This window comes from Sturnus vulgaris, chromosome 11, assembly GCF_052056855.1.
Source record: "Sturnus vulgaris isolate bStuVul1 chromosome 11, bStuVul1.hap1, whole genome shotgun sequence".
NCBI classification, from domain to species: Eukaryota; Metazoa; Chordata; class Aves; order Passeriformes; family Sturnidae; genus Sturnus; species Sturnus vulgaris.
This window is the reverse complement of record NC_142253.1, coordinates 3089880-3108708: the sequence shown is the minus strand read 5'-3', so window position 1 is coordinate 3108708 and position 18829 is coordinate 3089880. Positions and strand designations below refer to the sequence as shown.

Here is an 18829-nt window from a genome sequence, read left to right as displayed (position 1 = left end):
TCAATCTTGGCTGTCCAGGTCAAGCTCTCTGCTGTGTTTCACTCTGATATGAATCAGGTTTATCCATTCTGTAACTTCACAGGAAATATTTAACATTTTGTCACTCGGCTGCAGGGCCACTTGGCTTTTGTGTTTTGAATGGGAAGAAATGGTGGAGTTTCTGTTTGGTTTTTGTTCTTTTTTTTTTTCTGTTATATTTTTGTTTTGCCTTTTTGGTTGTTGTCTTCCCCTTCCTGTTGAACATCCTGTGCAATCCACTGCACTCAGGAGCAGCCTCTATTTCCATTCTGGAAACCTCCTGCACACCTGGAGATCTGTCCTGTGGGTTTGTAACCCACCTGGCAGCTTCAGCACAGCCAGTCTGCAATTAAAAATCCGCTTGATGGCAAACTAGGGTCAGATGGACGACTCAAAATTACAGCATCTTCCCACGTGGTGAAGGCACTGCAGCAATCATTGGTTTGCTGAAGCAGAAATGTTTTTCTGGTGTAATCCCAGCCCTCAGAGCAGTGTGTGCACAGAGGGGCTGGGGCAGAGCAGGGCACAGGGAGCAAACACCTGCAGAGTGATCACAGAGCCACACCAGGAGCTGCTTCTGCATCCAGCATCCGTGGGTTGGTGAGGACTGATGCTCTCAGTTCTCCTCTTCACATTTTCCCCTGTGTCTCCTTCACCTCTTGTCTCCAGTGCTGTTCCTGCAGCTCCCACCTTAAGAGTTCTGAATCTCTGATGGGTAAAAACAACTTTGCACCGATTTTGTCCTGTAGTTCTTGTCTCAAAGGCTGTGTCTGAGGAAGTCCCATTTAATTAGGGCAAGAGCCAACCTTTTATGCTCCTCTCATGTGCTCTGCAGGTTGTCCCTTCCATCCACAGGATTCTGGCTCCACTTCCAGCTGTGCTATCCAATGAAATGCTTTGGGGAGAGAGAATTACTCAGATAATGTGGTAGTTAGCACCAATTAAAAAAAGACAAAATATAAATACGTGTCCTAATTGCTTTATAGTAAAATTCTAAGAACTACTTTATTCTCTAGACTGGTCAAATATCTTAAGGAATGTAATATTTTGATATATGTGCCATAATCTGCCCAAATCTGTTGTTTCAGAATAATTGTTTCTGAGTTCTTATTGGTTATAAAATGGAACTTGAAAATTGGTTGGGTTTTGTTTATTCTCTAGCACATTTTTCTGTCTTCTAAAATTTAGGAAGAATTATCCAGATCAGGTTGCTAAAGAAAACTCAAGTGGTTGATGCGTTGACTTGAGTGCTATCCCAGGGTTTTTAAAAGCTCCCACAATTGCAGGCAGCAGTGTTAGCTCATTGTGCTCTGCCCCCATGCAATGAGCCAGGCTTTTAAAATAGAGAGCACACTGATTTATTACATTTTTACTGGGGAGTGTTACCTTGGCCACCAAGGTGGCTTTGACTAGGCCTACCTGTGTGGGAGTGGAGATAACAAACCTTTTTAGAACAGCTTACATGGCAATTAATATTAAAGACTGCATGCAATTATCCCATCCTTATATCAGAAAAAAAAATAACACTCATTGTTGAAAAGCTTTTAGGAATAGAAAGGTTAAAAATGTTTTTTGTTTTTTTTCTGTACCATTTGCAGAATTTGGTTCATGGACATCTTTCTTTTTCCTACCTGTTTTTATTTTGGATGGAAATTGAATGATTCTGTTCATCTCTTCCTCTGTTATTTCTTTGCTATGCATCATATGAATCCCTTTGAAGGGAAGGATAATGCAGGAGTTGGCTTCTGCCTGGAAATACCCAGCAGAAATGCACATACATATTTGATTATGTATTTCTTCCCATCTCTACAGGGCAAAATAAAGGTGATAAATGTCAGGTCTGCAAGAAAGCAGTGTTCTGTTTTAAGTAGAGGAGTTGCATTGCTTCTCTGGATGGCACAGGGAAAAGGTGGGAAGTGATGGGAATGGAAGTGAAAAACATCTCCAGAGTAAGCAGTGAACATCTGACAGATGTGATCATCAGGAGAAAGTCATGACTCTTCTAGTGACAGTGATCCTTGGTGGGTTATGTTGATTTCCCAAATCTTACCACAGAAACAACACCTGCATTTTGGGAATGCTGGGGTTGGTCCAGGGGTCTGTTCTTTCCGAGCTCCTTGCAGTTTGCTTTGAGTGACCTGGCAGAGCACTGCTGAAGTCTTTGTTTAGATTCGTGTGGTTTCTCTGCTTCTCTGACTAAATCAGCTTAGTGGGAGTTTACTCTTTTCTACCCAGAGCTCTCAGGCTGGCAGAAGAGTTTAAATATGAGGCCTGAAATTAATCTGAGTGCTCTGCTCTGTATCCTGTGAAGAGTAATAAGATGCTTATAGATTTGCCAGCACAAAACATGGTACACAAGAACACAATAATCAATATGTGCTGTAGGAATACCAACTCTTTAATTTACTGCTTATTACATTGAATTGGATTACAGTCTGCTTTGTCTTTTCCTTTGCTTTAGTGCAATAACCTTTAAACCCTGGCTTATTTGTTCAAAATAAACCCAAATCTCCCTTTTTCTGTTTTTTTCCCCTCAGTAACCTGCTTTATTTAACAGACACTTCCCATTTCTAGTCTCTTTGCTGGCATTTATCTGCTTGCAGATGGATTTATCATGGAGTAATCCCAGTTTTGAACAAAATGTATTTTGCTATCTCAAAACCCCAGGCTCTGCTCTGTTTGCTGTGCTCCCAATTAAGTTGAGTGAGTCAATGAAAGCCTTTTTCAGAGCATCATCCAAGGAGTTTGTAGGGAAGAAAATCTTCATGGCTACTCTGGAGCTGGAGCAGGTGTTGCACAAGGGCTCATTTGCACACAGGGCTTGGGAGAAGCAGGGAGGATGGATCGTTCTGGCAATATTTCTATATATATTTATATTTTTATATATATTATATATATCCTTTATTCTTCCTGCCTCTTTTCCAAGGAGCTATTCCATTCTATACCTGTCTGGAATGCTGTAGTGAAAGATTTCTGAACATAAGGGGGAAATTTAATATTGAGCTGAAGCAGACCCAGGGTCACCATGATGCCATCACCACTGTGGCAGCACCAAAAATGGTGTTTACTTCCTGTGTTCCTATCCAGAAAGGGGAAAGTATTTTAAATACAGAAATAAAACACCAATAAAATGGTTTTTTATATGTATGATATGAAGTTCTGTGGTAAGTATGCTCTGGCAAAGGGGATGGGGATTACTGGAGTGGGGAGTTACTGCCCTTTTCAGCATCTCAGTTTAGCTTAACCCAAGAAAATGGCTGTGATTAATTTGCATTTTTGTCAGTGGCTCTGCTCCATGCCGTATCTGCAAGTCCTGCCTTGTGTTTCTGTGCTGGGAAGTGTTTCAGGTCCCTGGGTCTAGGTCAGAGTTTGGACCTGGTCCCTGCCCTGATGGGGAAAAAAGTTCTGCTGACTTCACTGCATGGTGCATTGAGCAAATGTAAGATTGTAAAGACTTTAATTCTGCCTTTCCCATTTAACTGTGACCTTCTTCAGCCTCGGGATCCATCACTATTCACAGATGAAAGTGTCCCACCTCCACAACAACATCCTTCCCCATGTAGGAGTTACTGATATTTACACTAAATTGCTGTAACAACTGAATTATTGTAAACAGGAGGAAGCAGATAAGAAAGCTGCCAGCCATTTATTCAGACACTGGTCAAAGGAACTGCATTTTATCCCAGGATAATTACAAAAGTAATCCTAGCCTGATAGCTGTGATACTGCAGATCTTTCTGGTGGAGGGTTTGCAGCGAGGGACAGAAGATAAACTCAACTGTAATCTTCAAATTTAACAAAAAAAAAAAACAAAAAACCCAACACCCTCAGGAGAATGTCTACTTATTTTTTGGTTTTAGCAAACCTGGACTAATATTTGTCTTTCTCTATACATGCAGGATGAACTCCATATGTCTGCTTTAGTTTGAATGGTATTTTTGGGATGCAGGTATTACAAGTTGAGGTGTGTGAGGAGGTTCCTGAGCTCTCTTTGGGAGGTGGAGTGAATTCCTGGCAAAGGCTTCAGCACACAGCAAGCTTACTCAGCTCTGCTGCCTGGCTTTTGATTTAGCATTCAGAGAGCTAACAAGCATTTAAGGCTTTGAAAAGTGCAAGAGAAATTGCTTAGGCTACACTTTTTACACTGTCGTGGCTAGGATGGTGAGAGGGCTTTCACCAAATGAAAGAGACTGTGGAGAAATTTGAAACCAGTGAAAGAAAACCCACGCTAATCTAGGGCCAGCAGCTGCAAGATCACAACAGGTTTAAGGGAAATGTGCTGTAAACACCGCTGAATTTGGGTCTGTTCACTGGGAATGAAGGGAAGTAAAACCCATTTATGTGTGGCTGTGCCCTGGAGTACTGTGGGTATTGGTTCCTGAGCACACTCATTTCCCAGCACACTCACTTTCCATAGGGTGGAAACCCTTGCTATGTGAAGGGCTGCAAGGAAAGCATGGCCAGGATGTGTCTGGGCTCCTGCAGAGCAGTGATCAATAATCTGGGGGTCTCCTGCCAGAAGCTGCTGCTGCAGCAGATGCTGTGTTGGTGTCACAGCTTCCTGCAGCACGGTCCCTGCAGGTGGCTCAGGGTGGGTTTGGGTCACTTGTGGGTGACCCTGGCTTGGAAGGGTTTGTTTGTATTGGGGCCTGGGGACTGGCCAAGCCCTCAGTGGTGCTGTTCCCTGAGTGCTGGGAAGGTGCCCAGTGGCAGATATTGCACAGAGCACTGGTGGCCCCGGTGCTGTGCACACCTGCAGGGAGCCCTCGGTGCCACCTCGCTCCTGCTGCTCCTTGCCCAGGCTGGGCTGTGCACCTGCATTGTCTGAGAGCTTCCCAAGCTTTCCAAAAGTCTCAGTCCAAAATCCTGAACAGACCCAGCCTAGTAGGATGGCATAATGAGCTGTGAGCTATGATGACTTGGATGACATTGTGCTGCTACAGTCAGAGGAGGGATGGGAAGGAGAGGACGCTTCTGGCATCTCCTCACAGAAGCCACCCCTGCAACCCACCAGACCCAATCCAGCAGCACTGAAATAGTTCTGAAAAATCTCCCTGCTCTGTAGTGCAGGAGGGGAGGGCAGGCTGGAAGGATCTGCCAATAAAGTGGCAGGTGGGGCAATAAAGAAGAGGGGATGAGGTCAGAGTACTGGTCCAGGACCTGGAGAATTACCTGATGAGAAGAGAAATGAATATTTTATCACTATTCATCACCATTATGGCAGCATGAAAAGGCAAAGAAAGAAGCGGGGAGCAGTAGGCTGCGACACAAAATGTTCCTTTAGTGGTGCTGTGGGTTTGCTCTGCCGAGTCTGTCTCACCCAGAGAAGAGGAGCTGGCTAACGATGTGCTCTGCAGATGGATCCGTGCTGGCACTTAAACCCTCCATAGCCGGTGCACAGGTGTTTGATTTTGTTTTTGTTACCGAGCCAGTCGCAGGCAGATTCAGGGAAAATGGACCACGGTTACTGTGGGGAAGCTGAGCTGCTCTGGCTGCTTGCAATCCAACTCCACCATATGTTCAGTGTGAGCCCAAGCCCCGTCCTCCAGTCAGTCACCAGCCCTGGAGAGAAGGATGGAGCTGCAGCTCGCTGTGTTCCTCAGCCCTGCATCCCTTCACGGTGCTGCCTGGCTTTGCTGAGTCCAGCCACTGCCTCTGAGCATCTCCCTGATTGTTTGTCTTGTCACACTCCTGTGGCTTTTGCTGTCGCTTGTATCCCTTCCAGGAAACACTCTTCACAGCAGATGTTGGCTAATGCAGGAAGCGTTGGAGAAATACTTGTGAAAAGTAGATTTCAGTGGGTTTTTTAAAATATATATATGTACACCAGGTGCAGTTATTCAATATGAGGATTAAGTCAAGGAGTTGCTAGAATTGGGAAAGTCTTCAAGTCTATTTAAAATTAACTGTGAATTTTCTCTAAGAAAAGGAGGGAATCTGCACAATCTGCCCACAAACCTAACACAGGAAATGCAAGGAATGTCCTGATGGACAATTGAGGAAATATGTAGGAACTCCACTGGCTTAAGAATACATAAACTCTGAAATCTTTGCTGAAACTATTAATGAGACTTTAAGGGGGTGTACTGGAAAAAACTCTTGTGGCTTTGGAGGTCAGTTTGTGAAGAGAATGGGAAAACCAAGTGAAAAATATAATATGAAATGAGTAGTAGGTGAAATGTCATCCCCCATACCTATGGATGCTTGCAGGTAGACTTGGTTAACATAATTGTAGGTAATACAGTGACACTGAATTTTTCCAAACATAATCCAGATAATTCTGGGCTGCATGTTCTCTTTACAGGAACTTTTTTTACCACAGCATCTTATTTATTGCTGGAGACAAGACAGGAAGTTGTCCTTGTTACTCATCCTGCTCTTCTCAGGCTCTTTAATTTTTTAAAAAAAACCCCTCCCCCCTCTCCTCTTTTTTTTTTTTTTTTTCCTTTTAATTTTAGTTCTTTGCCCTTTAGAAGGAAAGGCTCTTTCTTGGTCAGTTTGTCACAACTGGAAGTGAAACCATGGCAATACCCTTTATCTGCAGTGTTACAGAGACTGTCTCAGAGTTGATGGGAGTGACTCCTTGCTTTTCTTGTTATCTTCCATCCCTGACTGATTTAGAATGCAGCTAATGCCTCTCCCCAGGCTGCTGACTCACTATTAAAGTACATGCTAAACCCCACACATGCAGTTTGAGTCACAAGGGAATATATTGTCAGAAAATAGTGCTTTGATTCTTTCCTTTGCTGGTGTAAACAGGGTGAACAAATAAATCTGGGTACTTTGAAGTCACACGGAGCTCCAGGGAGAACGGAGAGGGAATGCAGTAACAAGTCTGGGCACACTCTTTTAAGAATGACCAAAATAACATGCTCTAAGAAATTCAGAATTCGACAATTCTTCAACTCAGACTTTTAACTTGCTGCTGTTATTTTATCTTGGATCATCACAGTTTATTGTGAAAATATTATAGTGTGGCAGTCAAGGGCTGTGTGGTCTGTATTAATCATATTTATGATCATGTAGTGAACTAATACCTTAAATTTTTATGGCACAAAGTGGCATTTATGAATAATTCATTGATGATATGGTAAACTGAACTGTAGCAATTCCTTCACACGGGTTATTTGGAAGAACTATTGACAGTAAGGAAAACAGGCACTTGAAATCCTTCTGAAAACTCTCTACAAGGATTGGAATGGGATGTGCAGGCTGTACCTGGGCTCACCTGGAGCTGGGAGAGCTCCAGGTGGATCTAGCCAGCAACAGGTGGAATGGGGAAAGGGCTTTCCCAGGCCCTGGTGACACTCAGGATTGGGGGGAAATGCGTCTGTTTTCTCTCTTTTCTCTATAAACACAAATTCACATTATTTTCAGTGAGCCTGCTGGCAGGAACTTGCTCTGTCCTCTCTCTGCATTGTCTGGGTGCAAATCTGCTGCAAACCAGGCAGGGGCAGGACAAGGTGCCAGGGGAAGGAAGCACTGCTGGAAATCCCTGTTTTCATGCCTGGGAGCAGAGCCAGGCTCCTGGCAGCCCAGTAAATAAACCCTGGGAGGCAGAGCAGGGGCTGTGCCTCTGCATTTCCCTGTCCCCCCTGCATTCCATTTCCCTGTCCCCCTGCATTTCATTTCCCTGTCCCCCCTGCATTTCATTTCCCTGTCCCCCTGCATTTCATTTCCCTGTCCCCCCTGCATTTCATTTCCCTGTCCCCCTGCATTTCATTTCCCTGTCCCCCTGCATTTCATTTCCCTGTCCCCCCTGCATTTCATTTCCCTGTCCCCCTGCATTTCATTTCCCTGTCCCCCCTGCATTTCATTTCCCTGTCCCCCTGAATTTCATTTCCCTATCCCCCCTGCATTTCATTTCCCTGTCCCCCCCTGAATTTCATTTCCCTGTCCCCCTGAATTTCCCTGATGCTGAACACGCTCCAAATCCTGCCCCAGTGTTTTCCTTCTGCCTGACAGTTGTTTCCTTTATTATGTGGCTGCTCATGAGGGAACTGTTTCATAGGGATTTCAAATGTCTTCCTTGTAAAAATCTGCAGCTTCTCCTCTGTGTGTTTTATTCCTCTCAATGTGCTGGTTCATTTTTCCTAAACTAAGCACTTTGCTTCAAAAGGGTGTCCTTGTAAATCTTTGTCCTTTTAAATGCAAAGGTCAATGATACTTTCTATATGCAAATTCAGTTGTTAAATGTATTGCACATTACTACTCCTGGCAGATGGGGGAAAACTGCAAATTTATCATGGTGATGGCTTCAGGAGCAAAGTAAGTAATTATAGACACAGTATGACAACTAACAACAGTGTCTTTTATTCTCTAGTGTTCTCAGTAGCCTCTCAAATGAAAGAAGAGAATTGGAAGGTAACCTTAGCTGTGTGTTTGAATCTAGGACTGTATTACCAGAAACTGCAGTGTATTGCCTTTATTATTACCCATTAGAATGCAATTTAACTTCTGGCCCCTTAATAAAACCCTTCCCACAGATGCATTAATAAACAGAAGTTTATTTGGTGTTAAACTTTGCTTTTGTTTCTTGTGCAGCATAAGGAATTCTAGGCAGTTGGAAGGAGAATATTCTACTGAGAGGTTTTTTTCCTAGTTATATTTTATATTTGGATAATCCAGGCTAATACTCAGAAATATAGGATTTTTATAGAGTAGCTGCTTTGTTTTTATGATGGTGACGGTGGCCATGAGTTGTGCGTGGTCTCAGCTCAGGTGTCACCCAAAATCCAAACATGCAGGTGGCTGTAGAGGAAAGGAAATGGAGGGGTGTGATCCTCTGGGCACAGGTGGGATTTTGGAAGAGCTGCTCCCATTTCTGGCGGGGCAGAGAGGGGCAGCAGAGCCAAACTGGCCCTTGGGACTGTGTGGTTCCAGCTGGGCTGGGCTGGGCTGGGCTGGGTGTCTCACCTCACCTGAGCCAGCAGCAGATGCCTGGGGGTAGATCATGCTCCCATCTCTCCCATCTGCACCCTCTCAGCTTAGATTTAGGTTTTGTCTGTCCTGATAAACTCAACCATATTTCCTTACCAGCTTGCTGTCAGTTGCTATATATTGATCCTCAGTGAATGCAGTGATCTGCTCTCCAAATGACTAATTAAATATGCCATAAATCTGCAAGAGAATGAGTGCTTCCAGTACCAGAACTCCTTTTTTGTGTAATAATTTTAAAAAAAAATCTTGTTAAAAAATCATGTTCTAACTGCAAGTGATTAAAACCTAGTTTGAAGTTATTTTACCGGTATCAGAACTGTATAACTGTGATGTTTACAGAGCTGCAGACATTGCACAGAAATTCAGAGGTCAAAATTCCAGTGGGTAATATTCATAAACAGTAAAAAGAGAAAGATATAACCAAGCCAACACCTTGTGTACCTCAGATGTCACTTCTCTGTTTTGGGGAAACCAAATTAATTCCCTTGGCATTGATGCTTTTGCAGAAGACACCAGTTTGTGATTTCTTAGCTGTAGATGAACAGCCCAATGCAAACAGGACTTTTTTGGCCATAAACAAACACCTGTGTGTGCTGTGTTACCTTGTGCTGACAATGCAGCACTCACAGGGAAATATCAATGTGCTGCCTGTCCTGGCACAGTTGAATTCCTCCCCTGGAAGGAGGCTCTGATAATTTAAGTGGTGCAGGGTTAATCTGTTATCACTGGCAAGCAAAATGCCTTGTCCCTCTCCAGACTGAGGGAAGGATTTTCAGGGGAATAAACTGATATTTGATGGCTGCAAGTTGCCAAACTCCACTGCAGCAGGCCAGAGACTCCTTTAGGACAGATCTAGGACTGATTTATTGCTGAGGTGAGGTACATGGTCTGTGTCTTGTGTCTGCAGTGAGAGTTTTCTTTAAAATCCCAAAATACTGCTCTCATCCCATGGACATCCCTTGGGTTCTCCTCCTCCTTTTCCTCCTCCTGACCTCTGGCAGCACAGTGATGTTTGTCTTGGCTGAAACAAAATTCAGTTCTTGTACTTAAACAGATGCTCCTACAGGGCTGAGTAGTGACTCCCTGTCCCTTCTATTTGTATATCCATCTATGAAATGATCCTGATTGTTCCAAAACTCTTTGAACATTGCTGTAAATCAGCAGAAACTTTTAGGTAAACAAAATGTGTGTTTATAGGGAATAATTTAATAACTTTTATACCATTTTATTGATAAGAAAATGGTTAAAAATTGAAATTCACTGCTTCGATGATAGTGCAGGCCTGGAAGAACTGGTATATAGAAAAAATTATTAAAGTTTTGTTACAGCAATGTAACAGTAAGTGCAGCAGAATTTTAGTCAAAAACAGTTGGCTTCAGTTTGTAGTGGTGTTGTGGCTCTGCAGACAATCCTCAGCAAATACATTCAGAAATGTATTCAAATAGTACAGGTAAATAGATTATAACAAATATAATACATTTAGAGGAAATAGTATCAATTATACAAAATATGTATTTGTAGGTATGTGGCAAACACAGATTTATGAGACAAATAATTAAAGAAGTTATGAATACATATTTTACCTTTTTTTTTTTCTTAATATTCGAGAAAATCCCTGAAATTCTAATGAAGTTTTGGCAGTTCCATTCCCTTCATTACACTGTGGTGATTTTATCCAGTTTAAAGGGCAGTAGAGTTGGGACCAAAATATTTCTGCTGCGATATCAATTGTTAAGATCTGTGATCTTTTTGCCCTCCTGTTTTGGCTTGGGACATTTCTGTCTTTTCAGTGACATTTCAGGGCCCATTTCAGTCGATGCAAAAACGTGGAATTCTCAGTGGTTGATGCGTTTTTGTTACAAAATGCCACAGCTTCAGTGGGAGTTTGAGGCTGGAGCACAGGATCAGGCTGTCTAAAGCCAAGCAGCATCCCCAGAAATATTCCCTGCCCCGTGGAGGCTCCTGGGGGGCAGGATGAGGATGGCAGCGCTGCCCCTTGGATAAACAGAGGTGTCATGTGGTGGGAAATGCTCTCTAAGCACAGAATTATGGAACCACAGAGTGAAGGCTGGAAAAGATCTCCAAGATAACGCTGAGTCCAACCATGACCCCGGCACCTCTGTGCTCACCACTAAGCCACGTCCCCGAGTGCCACATCCACACATTTTTTTGGACATTTCCAGGAATTGTGACTCCACAACTGCCCTGGCAGCTGCTCCAATGCTTGACCCCCTCTTTCAGTGAAGGAATTTTCCCTCATATCCAACCCCTGGCACAACCTGAGGTCACTTTCTCTCATCCTCTCAGTTTTTAACTGGCAGAAAAGCCCAACCCCCAGAATTTTAAGTCTTTTTGTCTGAAGTCTTTTAAGGCTGTTTGGGGGGTTTAGAGGTTGCAGAGCTGTGAACAGGCACTCGATTCCTACTTGGAATTCCTTTGGCAAGTGAAATAATGGTGGAAGGAAGTGTCACATTCTCAAAAGTAAAATTCAGATGCTGCACAGCTACAGTGGCTTTGATTTGAATCACAAAGATTCTCAATTGAAAACAGAGCTTTGAAGTTCCAGGGAAATGTTAAAATTTGCTCTCCTGTTTCTCCACCCGTGTGACTTTGCCTGGATGTCCAGACTTAAAAGCTGTTATTGACACACACAAATCTCCTTTCAAGTGGCTGATCAGCACTGGGGCTGTGCTCTTCTGCTAAGCAGATTGGAATATAGCTTTTAAAAAATGACCATGCATGAAAGGCTGTTTCCCCCCTTCAAACCCATCCTGAACAAAGTGAATGCTGTTCCATCTCATAAAGACAGATGATTGACATTATATAGTGCATGAAATTTTCCTTTTCAGAATCATGACATTTTTTAATAAAAGTGGAGATAATGCTGGGAGCTAGTAATTACACTATATCCACCCCCAACAAAAAAAAAAGATCCACTGGGGGAAAGGAATGAAACAATATGTCTTTACAGAGAATGCAATTAAGTAAAGCCAGATTAGAGGAAGCACTGAGGGTAAGCGACATGCCTTATTATCTCCAATGTGTAAATTTAATTTTCTTTTTTCCTCATAATTCTTCTTTCCCCAGCATTTTTTCCCCTCACTCCATGGAGATCAACTTGCAACAGCTTCATTTTCCTATTGATCTATTTAATATTTTTCCATTGTGCATAATAAAACACCAAACAGAATTTGCTATCAATGGGCGAGCAGCCTTTCTGTCTCGGAAAAGAAAGAGATAATATTGTTGCAAAAATGTTCTCCCTGGGGTAGATGATGACATTAACATTTTTGTTAGGGAAGGAGTGGCTCAAAATTAAATCTTGAAATTACCAGTATTTATCAGAGCCACTCACAGAAGTGGAGGGGAAAGGTGAAATGGCTGAGTAAATATCATCTTCTCTGCATCTCTAAAGGCCATGCTAAAAAGGCATTAAAATAAGGATAGAAAGATTCCCCTCAGGAATATTTATCAGAGGTGCTTCATCTTGATGACAAATCTAAGACAAGGCATGCATGGCAATATCTGTTGATGTGAAGAGTTTGTTAATAGCAGGTTTGGTTTTCTAAAAGTGAGATTTTGTCCCCAGGACAGAGAAGAACTAGTTCTGTAAAGGCGAGGATGTGTTGTAGATTAGTTCTGCACAACTGGACAAGGAAAGGAGTGGCACCATCTGCTAAACAAACAACTCTGAGGTTAGAATTCTGTGAGTGCCTTTTCCTTGGTGAAAAGGGATTTGTGTGCAAACAGGGTTTGTGTAAGGAATTATGGTCACACCTAAGGCAGGTTGTAGGAAGGTTGGGAGATCCTGTCCCATTGTATTCAAAGGTCTGCATTTACGTTTTAATTTTTGAGTTATTACAAACGCAAATCAGACTTTGAGGGTTTGTAATTTAAAAATTATCAGTGGATCCAAACTCAGTGTTGCTGAAATAATGAAATACTTTTGAATGATGAGCCCTGAGCATGGGCAATCTGTGAACAGGAAAGAGGAAATTACTGCTTGTGAGTTCATCCCTGATTGGTATTTGATATTATTGTCCTTGAAGAAGGTCCTGCCCTGAAGAGGCGATGATGGAAGGTGATGACTTCTTGCCATTAATGTCCTTGTATCATAAAAATGTCTGAGTTTATTGCCTCAGAGTCGATAATAGCAGCAAAACAACACCAGCTTCATTCCTGATGTGTGCTCCAGTTGCACAGGGTGCATTTCCCTGCTCCTCAGTTTGGTAGGAATTGTTTTGGTTAGGGAGTTGTGCTAATTATGGATGCTGCACACTGAGGCGTGCTAGTCATGAATCTTGGCTTGGAGAGGAGAAGACAAGACTTTATAAATGAGATTCGTTTAGGCAGCATGTCATCAAATGACCTGATAAGTAGGGCCTCATCTGGGTAATGATTAGGTTTTATGTACTATTACAAGGATTGATTTCCTAGAAAGGCAATGAGCAAAAAAACCATATCTGCAGCAGATTTTATCTGGCTGAGCAAATTACCTGACAAGATAGGCAGACCCAAACCAGACTTTTAATTTCTGAAAGGGCAAGATTTTGACTCCTTATCCCAAATGCTCTGTGTTCTATGTTGTGGATCACTACAGTTCTTTTGAATAAGTTATTTCAAGAGGAGAATAATATCAGTGTCCACAGAAGTATCTGACTGCCTTCAGTGCCCAGCTCAAGGGATTTTTACACACTGGGACAGGCCCAGTAGTCAAAAGACTGGAAATTATCTTGGAGTGGCTTTATTGAATGTTTTTAGAATGCAATCTTATCCTTGTGAAAGTTAAAGGCAAAAATTTCACTGATAGTAATTCTTTATGCTGTGGGCCTTCATTTACAACCTTAGGAAGGTTTCCATGAAGGAAAGGATTTGTATTATCTTAATGCAGGTGTTTTGGATGTAAAAATTTATTTCAGTGTAGGATAGCCACAGAGCCATTAGTAATCAGCTTTCAGTTTCTTCAATTCCATAACAGAGCAAGTATAAATTTCCCTGGGTTTTTTTTTTTTTTTTTTTGTTTTTGTTGTTTTTTTTTTTTTTTTTTTTTTTTTTTTTTTTGGTTTTTGTTTTGTTTATTTTTGTTGTTGTTTGGTTGGGGTTTTTTTTGTTTTTGTTTGTTTGGTTTGTTTTTGTTTGGTTTTGATTTTTGTTCCAGAGCCAGAGAAAAACCGACACTGTTTCCTTTAAATTGACTTTGACAAAGTTTATAAACTTTTTTTATTTCATGTTGTCCCCTTCATTACCCCCCAAAAATACTACAATATTAGTGTAAAAAGAGCTGAGTGAGAATTAACTGCTGTCTGCACTTGGGATTAGTTAAAGAAAACACCCACAAATTTTCATTCAGCTCAAATTAGAGCAAAATGGCAAATCCTACAAATCCCACTCTTTAATGGCTGTTAAGGGAAGTCTGGGCATTGGTTTTATCTTCAGGATTCCTGAAGAAAAATATTTCAATTGGATGTAAATTTGAATCCCATGCAAAAAACCCCGTATGACCCCCTACAAATACTCAACTGGTTGCTGCATGGCTGTTCTCTGATCCAAAAATAGGAATATTCGATTGAAGCAGCTCCTAGAAGTCCACAGTTTCTTTTTACATTGTTTAATTTTGGAAGATACAGATACCTGAGCTCTGGGGTTTGTAGGTTTATGGTTGGGCTTGGCAGAATTCCACAAGGAATTATTTCAGCAGTGGAGATGTTGTGAGGAATCATATTCCTGCAAACTTCTGGGCAGTCTCTTGAAAACAAAAGCCAGATGTGAGCTGGGGGAGTGTCTTTCAATGCATCCATGTAAATAGGGGTTTCAGAAATTAAATTATTTCATGTAAGATAAGGGACTTTTACTTCTATTGCTGCTGACCTCTCCATCTTGGTCTCCCTCTTTCATTTCCCTGGTTTTCTCCCTGAATTTACCCAAATAACAGGACTATTTGTAAGCAGGGTGATTTCCTCCCCATTTCCCTCACCAGGTAATTGCAGTTTATGGTGACCAGCCGAGCTGTGTGACACATTTTATGGTTCTGAGCCCCCACCCTGGGGCCAGAGGGATTCCCCAGCACATGCAGGGATTTCTGAGCAGTTTGATGAGATTTTCCTGGCTGCTGAGGCTGTAGAATGTGCTGACACAGAAGGAAGCTCCCTGTTGTGAGTGCTTTCCCTCAGCTAGGTGTTGGCTTCAATCCTCCCAGCAGGAAGGAAACACTGAGGGATGAAAAGAGAATTGTGCTCCCCTGGCTATAGAGGTGGGGGAGAGGTTTAAACTCAGTGGCTGGGGATGGAGGAAAGGGGGCAGCAAAGTTTTAGGCTTGAAAACAGAAGTGGTTTGGGGTATTTTAATTTTTTTAAAATTTTTTTTTATTATTATTTTTAAAATTTTGTTTATTCTAATCCATCATTTGAGCCAAACTGTGGTAGTAAGGGCCATTTCTGTTAAATTCAGTACCATTTTATTCATGTTAAAAGCCATAATTCAATAAATACAAATTGAAATCGTTGATAATGATGTCTTTCAAAAGCTCTAGAACAGGAGCTCAGTGCCTGAATTTCTCTTTCTGTTGGAATCAGTATTGATTTGCCATCTCATTTACCTCAGTTCAACTTGAATTCTGGAAAGGCTGCCTTGTGTTATGATAGCATTCTTTTGTATTTTTTTTTTATTTTTTTCCTTGCAAAAAGCTGAAACAGGTATGATTAATTTGAAAGGATGAGATTTATTTCAACTTAGCAGATGTATTTGAGACCACTTGTAAAACAACTTCGAGGCCTTGAACATAAATGGCTGTTACAAAGATTCTTTGTATTTAAAATAGAAGCCTAGACAGATATTAATAATGAAAAAGGCCAATAAATGACCTTTTCTTCACTTTTATAGAGTAAATGCAGTATTGAATTTTTCATCTGTTGTTTTCTTTTGAAATGTGAAAGATCACAAGAATGAAAGCAGGTGAATTAGATTGTATTCTCCACAGGCACAACCTTGATGCTGTAGCAGTGTTTGGATACAAGAGAATTATTTTTTCATTTGTTCTGTACATTTTCTTGATCTCCATGCAGCATTGCTGCTCCACATTTTCGTGATCTAATTTTATTCATTTTTACAAATTTAATAACATTTCTTTAGTTGTTTTCTCTGAGCTTTTTGTGCTGTCACGCTTCAACTCTGAGGAAGTTCATTTCTCTGGCAGTCAGGGTGGCACCATTCTCTGAAATAAATCAGGACAACCCTGAGCCACCCTAGAAGAGAAATAAGTTTATGGCTAGCAAAGAATGGCTTCTATTATGCTATCACCTTATAATTAAAAATCATAAATCTGTGCCTTAGGAGTGGCTGCCAGGTGAAATGTCAGCACTGGGGAAATGCAGGGAGGGATCCTGAGCAGGATGAGAGTGAACAGGCAAAAGGGAAAAGGGTTTGGCTGGGTCAAATTCCAGTTTGGATTGGGTTGGAAGGGACATTAAAGTCCACCCAGTGCCATGGCAGGGACACCTCCCACTGTCCCAAATCCCAATGTCCAGCCTGGCCTTGGGCACTGCCAGGTTCTGGGCACCCTGTGCCAGCCCTGCCCACCCTCATTCTAAGCAATTTCCTCCTCCAATCTCATGCAAATCTCCCTTATTTTACACATCCACGAGGCTCCTTTTGATCAGGCAGTTTTACACTTCCCGAATTGTTGGCGATTGATTTCTGGAAGCTGTTATATTGTGATTATTTGTGAATAATCACAATATCAAACAATAAAAGCAGTGCTGGTTTGGGGCAGCCTCGGGTGCTGCTCAGCTCTGAAAGGTGCTGGGGAGGAATGGGTCAGAGCAGGAGCAGCAGAAGCCATGCTGCTTTGGCTAATGAAACCATTTCTGTTCTGGCAGAGTTAAATTGCAATAAGAGACAGAGATGGGAGGGAACAAACCCTTGCCAGGGGATGTGGCCCTGCAGCCACAGGCTGGGGAACAGAGCCCTGGGCTGTCTGACATGTCCCCCACATCACATTTGCTGCAGATTTCAGCCTCTTTTGCTTGCATACTGAGCCCAAGGAGCTGATGGGACTTGTATCAGTCAGGGTGAGAAATCAAAGCATTTTTCAATGGTGGTTTCTTGTCAGTGCAGGCTGAATTGACCAAAGTCCAAATTTGTTCTCTCTCTGGGGCAATGCAGGGGATGGAGTTGTCTTAAAAATGCCCCATCCCTGCAGAAATAAACCCTCACTGCTGGGGGTTTATTTCTTATTTATTAAATAAACCCCCTTGGAGATGGTGGGGCATGACCAGCTCTGCTTTCCAGGACTGAGAGGCTCATACACGAGAGATTAATGTGATTTTCCCCAGTACAGAGCAGAGCATTTTGCCCTGCTCTAACCCTTTCCATAGAGCTTTGCCTAGCTTTTAGCTCTTTTCATGACTCTTCATTCCTGAGACATTAAAATGCTCATTAGCATTGTTTTTTTTTTTTTTTTTCCCTGACACGTCTGAGCTTGGCCATTCCTGTGAGCATCCCAGGGGCTGCTCACCAGGTGAGGAGCTGGGATGGCCTTGCTGAGAGGTGTTGAAGAGACACAGACCCCCAGAGAGTGACTGGGCAGGAAACCTGAACAGGGAAGATCCTCCTGGAAAGGACACACGGAGCCTGCCCGTGCCTGGGAGGTTAAAACCTTCTGAAGAACAGGTATTAACCCCAGGGGTAAAGCCTGTGGGGTGCTGAAGGGCTGCACCAGCAGCTGATGCTGATTTCCCTGCCCCTCCTGCAAGCCAGCAGTGCAAATCCCTGCCCGTTTTGTTAATTAACGTATTGATTGATTGATTGATTTTAAAGGCTCAGCTCCTGAACTCCATGTTTAGAAATACAGTGCAATGCACAATCATGCTTTGCTGGCCCCAGGAGCAAGAACTCAGCCTGGTTGGGCAGAGCACTGTTGGTGCAGGAGGCTTCAGCATCACTGCAGGAATATGGAATAGAATGAGGGGACGATTTCTTGGGTTTTTTTAAATTTAAACCTTGTGTCTTTAACGGTGTCTGGACTGGAGAAGCAGAACAAGGCAGAGAAATTTAACAAGAAAAATGTCAGAGAGAAGCAACAGAGACTTCATGTCTTGTGGTTGTCTCAGCATCTTGCAGGGCTTGCTTGGCTCTCAGACAGGTGTGAGGGATTCTGCACTCGATTTATTCTGCACTCCAAGGAAAAAAGCCTCCAGTCATGGCTGAGAAAAGCTTTAGAAAGACATACAACCTAAATAACAGGAAGCAAAGTACTTATTGCAGTTGAATATGCATGTTCATGAATCCAAACCCAAATGAAGTCAATGAAATTATTCCCTAAGCTTTTGGGTTTTTTGCTTTTGGGTTTTTTATTTTTGGTTGGTTTTGCCTTTTTTTTTTTTTTTTTTTTTTCCCTATACCTAACACATAGTAGCTTCCTGAATTTTAATGGCTGAATTCCAGTATCTCTGTTTACACCAGCTGATTACATTCCCTGCTGTAAGCTCCACTGTCAGGGATAAGTCTGCAGAGACCAGTATTTGCAAATTTATCTCCTCTCTATTTATTTGTAGGTAAAATATCCTCCAGTGATTCATCTCATCACTGGAGAATGCTTTTCCAAACAAATTGCATTGCTTCCTAAAATTTAATTCCTATTTCATATTCCTATTGTTTGCTTAGTTTATATCCTTTTTCAAATGGCTTTGGGCAGGTTTCTTACAGCATCATAGCTATCATGGCTCTGATATCACTCATGCACTTCCAGCAGGGTGTGTTTTGCATTTCCTGTGCTTCTCTGTGGGTTGAAACCCAAGGATGGGATTCCATGTGCTGTCACACACATTACATTTGTTGGAAGATGCTCTCAGAAAGGCAAGACTTGAGCATTGCA

General features: G+C 42.2%; 1 long non-coding RNA gene across 8 annotated transcripts in view; it reads left to right on the top strand.

The window, feature by feature from the left end:
* The window catches only part of LOC148222462 (uncharacterized), a 118107-nt gene that overhangs the window by 31467 nt on the left and 67811 nt on the right, over positions 1–18829 (top strand). The window contains exon 1 of one of the 8 annotated variants that reach the window (XR_015805972.1): positions 8048–8286. The exons of 5 other annotated variants lie outside the window; for them this stretch is intronic. This is a non-coding gene — a long non-coding RNA (uncharacterized LOC148222462). Of the gene's footprint in view, positions 1–8047; positions 8287–11955; positions 11972–17027; positions 17626–18829 lie in introns of those variants that run through there. 2 more of the 8 variants (XR_015805974.1, XR_015805964.1) reach the window with 2 other exon arrangements.